Source organism: Malurus melanocephalus, unplaced genomic scaffold (assembly GCF_030028575.1).
Source record: "Malurus melanocephalus ecotype Western Australia unplaced genomic scaffold, MMel_1.1 scaffold_239, whole genome shotgun sequence".
NCBI lineage: Eukaryota > Metazoa > Chordata > Aves > Passeriformes > Maluridae > Malurus > Malurus melanocephalus.
The window spans coordinates 1,148,760-1,156,805 of record NW_026623471.1 but is presented as its reverse complement, the minus strand read 5'-3'; positions in this window follow the sequence as shown (position 1 = coordinate 1,156,805).

The following is an 8,046-nucleotide window of genomic DNA, read 5'->3' as shown; positions in this document are numbered from 1 at the left end:
TCTCATTTTATTGCATTATCTTGTATTATATTGTATTACTGTACTGTTATGTAAAAACATTGGAGCCGGGATGGGCAGTGGAGGGCTGGAGCAGAAACCACTGGGGCTGTGATGGGGGACGAAGGGTTGGAGACTGAAAATGGGTTTGAAACTATAGAGCTGACAAAGGGCAATTAAAGGCTTGAAGCTGAAATCTCGGAAGGGCTACAGTATTGATTGTGAGGCTGAGATTGTGCCCGAAAATGGGACAGAAACCGGGGAGCTTTAAAGGGACGGGGGATTGCATCTGAAATCCCGGAAATGCTGGGCTGTTAACTGGGACTGTGCYAGGGACTGTAGCTCTGAGGCTGAAATGGCTGTGGGACTGGGATTGCAACTGAAAATGGGATACAACTTGGAGAGGTTAAAAAGGGTTGAGGATTGAAGCTGAAATCATTGGTGGGAGTGTCCTATTGACTGTAGGACTGGTTAGCATCTGGGGGCCGGAGCTGAATTTGCGGACAAGTTAAGATTTTTACTGAGGGGCTAAAATTGCATATGAAAATGGAATGAAAACTGCAGAGCTGCAGAAGGGTGTCTCAGATTGCGTCTGAAATGCTGGTAGTGCTGGGCTATTGACTGGGTCTGTGATAGGCACTGTAAAGCTGAATCTAAAATCACTATGGGGGAGTGATATAGACTGTGGGGCTGTGATTGCGACTGAAAATGGGATAGAAACTGGTATTAGAAAGGGGAATGTAGGATGGTGTTCAAATCMCTCTAGAGCTGGGAGAGTTACAATGGGCCTGGGTTAGAGACTGTGGGCTGGAGCTGAATTGTTGCCAAACCAGAGCCAAGAGCAAGATCCTGCCCATTGAACCTGGAGCAGCTGGAGCTGGCGGTGCTGGAGTCATGAAGAGCTGGAGCTGTAAGAGGAGAGCTGGCAGTGAAATAAAGCTTGTGGGTCAAGAGCTGAAATCACTGAGGCTGGGATGGGGAGCGTAGTGCTGCAACTGAGATCACTGGGGCTGGGCTACAGAGGGAAAATGGGATAGAAACTCCGCAGCTGACCGAGGGACTGCAGGCTTGGAGCTGAAATCTTGGTAGGGCTCTGATACGGCTTGTGGGGCTGAGATTGTGCCTAAAAATGGCATTGAAAAAATGGCAAAGGAAAAATGGGAGTGTCTGGAGCTTTTAAAGGGGCTGTGAGATTGAACCTGAGAGGCCAGTAGTGCTGGGCTATTGACTGGTTCTGTGATAGGCACTGTAAATTGAATCTAAAATCCCCATGGGGGTGTGATATAGACAGTGGCGCTGCGATTGCGACCGAAACCCCCGGCACCTCACAGGGGCTCGCTCGCACCACAGCGACGCCTGGCGACCACGGCGCGGAGCACATGGCAGCCCGTGCCGGTGCCGCTCGGCCGGCGCGGCCCCCACCTCTCCCCGGGGCCGCCGACCCCACGGCACGCGTCCCCCACCGGGAGAGACCGAGGAGAAACCGTGCGGTCGCCCTCGGAGTCCGGTTCGGGCTCAGACAGCCCAAAGGATGCGTATCCCCAGAGCGACGGCCCCAGACAAAGTGCGCATGCGSTGCCGCCATCCGAGGTGTGGCATGGCGTCACCATGTCGCGCAGCCGCCATCTTGAGTGTGGCAAAGTTATAGGACCGCTCGGAATTGGAGTCCGGTGAGAACGCCTGCACGAAACTCCCACACAAATTTCGCGCGTTCCGGGCGATTTCGCGCACCGGGTCCGAGTGTGGATCCATCGGGAACGACCCCCGCGCTGTCCCGAGCAGGCAGGAAGCGGCGACAGGCGACACAAAAACAGCTGTGCCCGGTGCAAAGTCCTCGGAGAGCAGTGCGCATGTGCGAGCCGCCATTGTCAGTGTGGTAAGACATGACCGTGTCTGTTCTATGAAGCTGCTGTGGGGCCTGCTCTTTGTTTGGAGGCACATCTTGCCCTCCTTGGCAATGCTGCGTTTCATCTCTGTCCACCCACACTCTCTCACCCTGCGCTTTGCTGTATTCGTATTCCTTGTTTTCTTCCGCCCTTGGTCCCACCCCAGTTTCAGTGACTCTGCAGCACTTCCCACATGAGGGACAAATTTGATTGAATCTCTCTCTTTTTTGAGTTTGCAAGGCACAGTGGGGAAGCTAATGACACAGCTGCCTGGGCCACAGTAGCTCTGGCCACTTTAATAAAAAAATACAAAATAGAAAAAAAAAATTGTTTGCTCTACAGCTCCTAATCGGGCACCTATCAGGAGTGTTAAATGGTCTTAATAAGTAAATAAAATGCAGGCTACTTTTCAGAGAAACCAGAGTGGCACCTTTGCAGCTGTTTTTGTCTCTTGAGGAAAATGATATAATTAGGAAGGTTTTAAGGTTTTTTTTTCATTTAAAACCCCACTTAATTTGGAACCACTCTGCTATGCTGGGTAAGCGTGTGTCTAGGTGAACATCAAAATAAATTTTCTGTACTGGATAGAAGAAAATTTCAGAAGGAACCTGCCTGCCTTATTGGATGGGTATGTATTGGGACAGGTTTAAAAACGTTTTAGTGTACTGATGGACCATGACCTTTTAGTATCAGTTAAATCCACATTTATTTTTTAAGAGGTATTCTATTGAAAAGCACTGGCAGACAAGTTGGAGAAGTCTGCCACAGTATTTTCACAGGATCATTCTGTTCTTCATGCCAAGCAATAAAACCTTTGTTTTTGTGTGCATTTCTGGACACTGCTGTGCTCTCAGCACAGGCAAATTATCTACAAAAGGTGATATTTCACAGAGAAAACAATGTTTTAAACACTTTTCTTATCAGCATTAAGATACTGAAACAAAAAAGGATGGATTTACATGTGTTGTACATGTAAGATGAGAGAASAGGCATGTACTCAAATATTGTTTTAATTATTTTTCACTTGTAGTCCTCCATATGTTTGCACTGCAGTCAGTGAGCAATAGAAGAGCTCTCCTGTGGTTAATTTTACACCTGTAAAGTCCCCTGGATGCAAACCAAGATTGCATGGCCAAGTGCATAAAGTATCCTGCTTATCTGGCCAGTGAATTCATATGCTCCAGGGGGCTGGAGAAGATGGRGAGAATATGAGGAATTTGTTATTTTCAGTCTTTAGCTGATTTTCATTACTTTTACCCTTTCTATCTCCAGCACCTGAGGAAATAAATCCCCACAGMTTCAAGTTTTCCATGCAAACACGGGAAGAAATCCCCGCAGTGTCTGTGCTCTTTGCAGGTGAGAGGGGAGGAATCCAGGGCTCCCTCCACGGGCTCCCCCACACCCCGTGGGTTTGTGTGAGTGATGCCCCAGCAGCGCCTGCTCCCAGCACAGGGACACATCTGATTTTTATTCAGCCCTTTGCCATCCCTTCCACGCTGCTCCTAATGATCTGCCAATTATCATCATTGCTACAAAAGCCAGGCAGACACTTGCATGTTTTCCCTACCAGCCCACTGCCTGCAGACTCTGGGGTTTCCAGGCTGCAGAGTGACCTTGTGCCAGGCACAGAGCCTGTGCTTTGCTCCCCATCCTCTGCCAGGGCAGAAACTCCTGGCTCCCGTTTGTCACCCYGAGAGCTGCCAGTTCTGTGTGGCACTCACCTTCCACAACAGGCTGGCACCTCTGCTGCAGTCACCAGGCACCACCATAATTGAAATTAATARAAATTATTAGTGCTTCACAACCATGCAGAATTAATAAGGCTTGGAGTGTGACACTAATATATCAATAGCAGAGTTTACAGTACATCCTTGATATTCTTTGGGAGCTGTGACCTCTGTTAGGATATAAAGGATCTTCAAYGTTCCTTTCCAAATAAAAGTAAATGTTAATTAAAGCACTTTTCTTCAAAAGGCCTGTTTTAAAATGACATGCAATTCAAATATTTGTTTTGTGGCACACACAGATAGGTGGGCTCATAGTCTCACAGGAAATATTGTATGAATGTAGGAAGGGAAAAGAAAAAAACCTGTAAGGAGATTAATTCCTTTTTAAGGCACATCAGAATAAAGACTGTGGTGATGGGCTGAAGGGAGAAGGGTAGCTATTATACTTTTGAAATRTTTTTACCTGCAGAAAAGGTTGGGATCAATTTTTCTTTTTCGTGAAAGGGATGGCTAGCATACAAAAATGAAATGTAGTCTAACATTTGCATGGTTCTCAAAATAGAGGCCTGGAGATATTTTATTTTCACTTTCCTAATTTTGTCGCTCCTTAAGAAAGCTCTCTTTATTTGAGGCTRTATCTTTCTACACAGTCCTTTGCAGTATATTTTCATTTACATTCACAGTGCATTTTAGAAGACAAAATCACATACAAAAAGAAATGCCTTTTGCAGACAAAAAAATTGCTCTTTTTTTTGCACTGAACAATTCTTTTTTTTTGTGCAGTTTTTCCAGTTAAAAGGCCTACTAAAGCTCAACTAAAATATATGGTCTCAGTGTAATATCCCAAGACATTCCAGTCACCAACAAATACTCGTGCTTTTATTAAAAAAAACAAAAAAAAAAAAAAAAAAAAAAAACCACAAAAGAAACAAACCCAAACAGCAAAACCCAAACTCAGAGTCTCCGGGAGTCAGACTCTGCTATTGTTCTTCCATTTCTGACACAAGTCAGAAGACACCAGACAATACAGATTACTGAGTCACCACCAGCTAAACTGTATTTTTTTAAACAGCTCTCCCATCTGACCCTTCCAAGTTAGCAGAAAGAATATAAGAACAGRAAAGGGATCAGTGTTGAAAAAATCAAGTGTTTTTATGTAGCCAGATATGCKGTGGGGCTGGGAAAGAAGGGAATCAGATGGACATTTCAGCTGGGGCTGATTTGGATGGGTTCATTCTGTGACATTCTAGGACAGAAGGGTCACTCAGGGCTACAGGATGTAAGCAGAAAAGGGGGAGTTAGAGTGAAAAGGCACTAGATAAAGGAAATACCTACATTCTAGCATATAGAATACTTAATCCTAACATAAGGATAAGCAGGGCTTCAGCAGTTAACAGGSAYRTTGGACTGGRAAATTKATTCAGGAYAAGGGGTTCAGCAGSAARTCTGCTTCTTTCAGCACTTTTTCTTTAAATATCCTAGAATTCATCAAACAGAAGATAGATTACACTTTATAATATAAGCCTCCTGAGGGGATGCTGCTAAAACACTGTCAGCAGAAAGAAAAAAAAAGCGTTTAAAGTGTGCATGTAGGGTTAGGGACTCCACATTTCAACTCATCTGCAGCTGGAGATGAGATGTATTTGCATTTGTTCCCCTGGCTGAAGACATAAGACATAATTACAAAAGCATAAGACATAAGACATAATTACAAAAGCAATTTCAAAATGGTTCTAGCTTATTTTTTTTTAACATGTAACCCACGTAGAATTAAAAATTATATAAAAATATATATGCATTCAAAAATTTTACATAGTTACATATCAAACAATTTTGYCTATGTCCAGTAGGATCTGAAGAGAGAATACTTCCAGTTTCAAYTGTGTTTGTCTCAGACTTTCAAATAAAGACCAGAATTTACCTGATTACTGTAGTGCYGATGGGTTTTCTGCTCAGAAACCCTTTTGCATAAAGCATTGTGTATAGAAACAGAAAAAAAAAATGACCCCTGGCCCAGAAAGCTTACTTGTCATGGTTTCAGCATCCCTCTACTCTACAAATGAGAGGCTTTTGTTAATGATCACTGTCATTTTCCTGACATTTAATTGAATAGACTTTCTTCGGAGAAATTAAGACAAACGGTAGAAACCATGTTCTTAAGTCCCTCTGTCACAGGGATCTAAGAACATGATCACAATTTCCAACTGCAGTGTGTTAGTGACTCAGCTGGGATGAGGCCAGCAACCCCCAGGAGGAGGGAACAGCTAAATTTGCAAAGCTTTTCTGTGTGTCCACAATACCCATTTCCTACATTTGTTCCTTGTGATCATTTGATGAGTTATTATAATTTTTTTGCTATTTGCAAGATCTTTCAACTGTGTTTCCATATGTTACTGTCCTGCCTTGAGGAATCATAAATAGGATRGAAGTTACACACTCAGATGCTTCCAAAACTGGGCCATAGTCTCAAGTGTAATAACCCCAAAGCCAAGATGAAGTTTGACTAAGATTTGCTTCCAGACTAAACAAGACTAGGTTTCACTCAAATTTTCTGGGAAAAGACTTTCTTAGGACAAGTGCATATTTAAAATGAAATTCAGAAACCCCACAAAAATAGAAGAAAAATCAATGCTTTGGATGTGGTAGTTGTTTTTTTTTTTTCCTTTTAAAAAGAATATGCCATCTTTGTTGTCATAATAAAGGTATCTTTTATTGTTTTTACAGCTGCAAGAGACAAAAATAAATTACATTCAAAACCAAGCTCTCATTAGAAAACCACCTCACTGGCTGCATGGAGGAAAGTAAAGATTTTTACAGATAATTGTTTTTGTTTATCTCTGCTACCAATGTATGCTGAAAGTGTACCTCTGTAAAACTACAAGCTTTAAAAAAATGGGTGGACAAAATATAATCAACTAGTACCTCCATAAGATTATAGAGCAGAAAAATATTCCTCACTTATGATCCAAATACATTCAAGGATGGAAAAAATGCTTTGTGGAAAACTATCCTACTGGAATTTAAGTGTTCTGCAATGTGTGGAAAACAAACATATTTTAATGGATTGCTGCTTTCAGTGGCTGAATTTACTTCCAAGAAGGTCATAACCATAAAGCAGAAAACTAATTCTTCCTTCAGTGCAGTGGCAAAAGTGGAACAGAAAACAGGGCACCAAAGTGTTATCTTTGACCTCTTAGACAAAGTGGCAGAAGGCTGTTGGGGTTTTTGTTTGTTTTGTGGCATGCGTTTTGAAGTTTTTTTAAGGTTTATTTTTTAAAAAAACCTGYATTTTTCTCTCTTCTGTTAGTTTACAGTCAACTAATTATCTGTAAAACATTTAAACAAAACCAATTATGTCAGTAATGCATTACTCCTAATTTCTTCAGTGTTTCCATCCTTCTTTGGCAATCGGGGAAAAATATGTGCCTACCTACTTCATTTTCATGTCTCAAGTTCCTGACTGCTCTCTTAATTTCTTTACTAAAGGCCTTAAAAGAAGCATAGCAGTATGCAGGTCAGGAATGTAAAATATGATCCTATTCTCTGCCCCCATCCTCCTCAGTGTCAACCTAAACAGCTTTCCCTTTCCTTCTGACATTTCCTGCCGGTGGAGCTGGTAAGGGAAAGGAACTTTCTCATGGATCAGAAACCTAAGCCAAAAGGAACTTTCTCATGGATCAGAAACCTAAGCCAAAAGGAACTTTCTCATGGATCAGAAACCTAAGCCAATCCATTTCAGATCATTTGTTGCCAAATCTGAGTGAGGATTGATGCTCTGGGCAACAAGAACCAAAGTAGGATGCAATACAAAAACTGCTCTCAAAATCCAGCTTCCTTATGCCCATTCCTTGCAGACTCYTAAACAATCATTTGTAAATCTCCTTGTTTGGGCTGGTTTGTTATTCTGCCACAGAACTCTTCCTGTCCCTAACCAGGCACCCAGTGATATGTTTAAATGTCTTCTAGCCTACACTATTGTTACACCACCTTCTGAAAGCTGACAGCACAGGCAGAAAGATGTCCTTCGGGACTACCTGGGATTGCTTCACAGAGTTTGGAATTTCCCAAGCCTCTGGATGCCTGCYGATGGCTCTGAAGTTCTCTTCCTYRATGKTGTGCTGGTTTTGGCTGGGGCAGAGTTAATTCTCTCCACAGCAGCCCACAGTATGGGGCTGTGTTTCGGGTTTGTGCTGGAAACAGGGCTGACAATGAGGATACATTTTCCCTATTGCTGGGCAGCATTTGCACAGTCAAGGCCTTTTCTGCTCCTCACCCCAACCCAGCAGTGAGGRCTGGGGGTGCACAAGGAGGTGGGAGGGGACACAGCCAGGACAGCTGACCCCAAGTGACCACAGGGACATCCCACAGCTCAGGGTGTCATGCTCAGCCTGCAGAGCTGGGGGAAGAGGGAAGAAGAGGCCATTCAGAGATGTTCA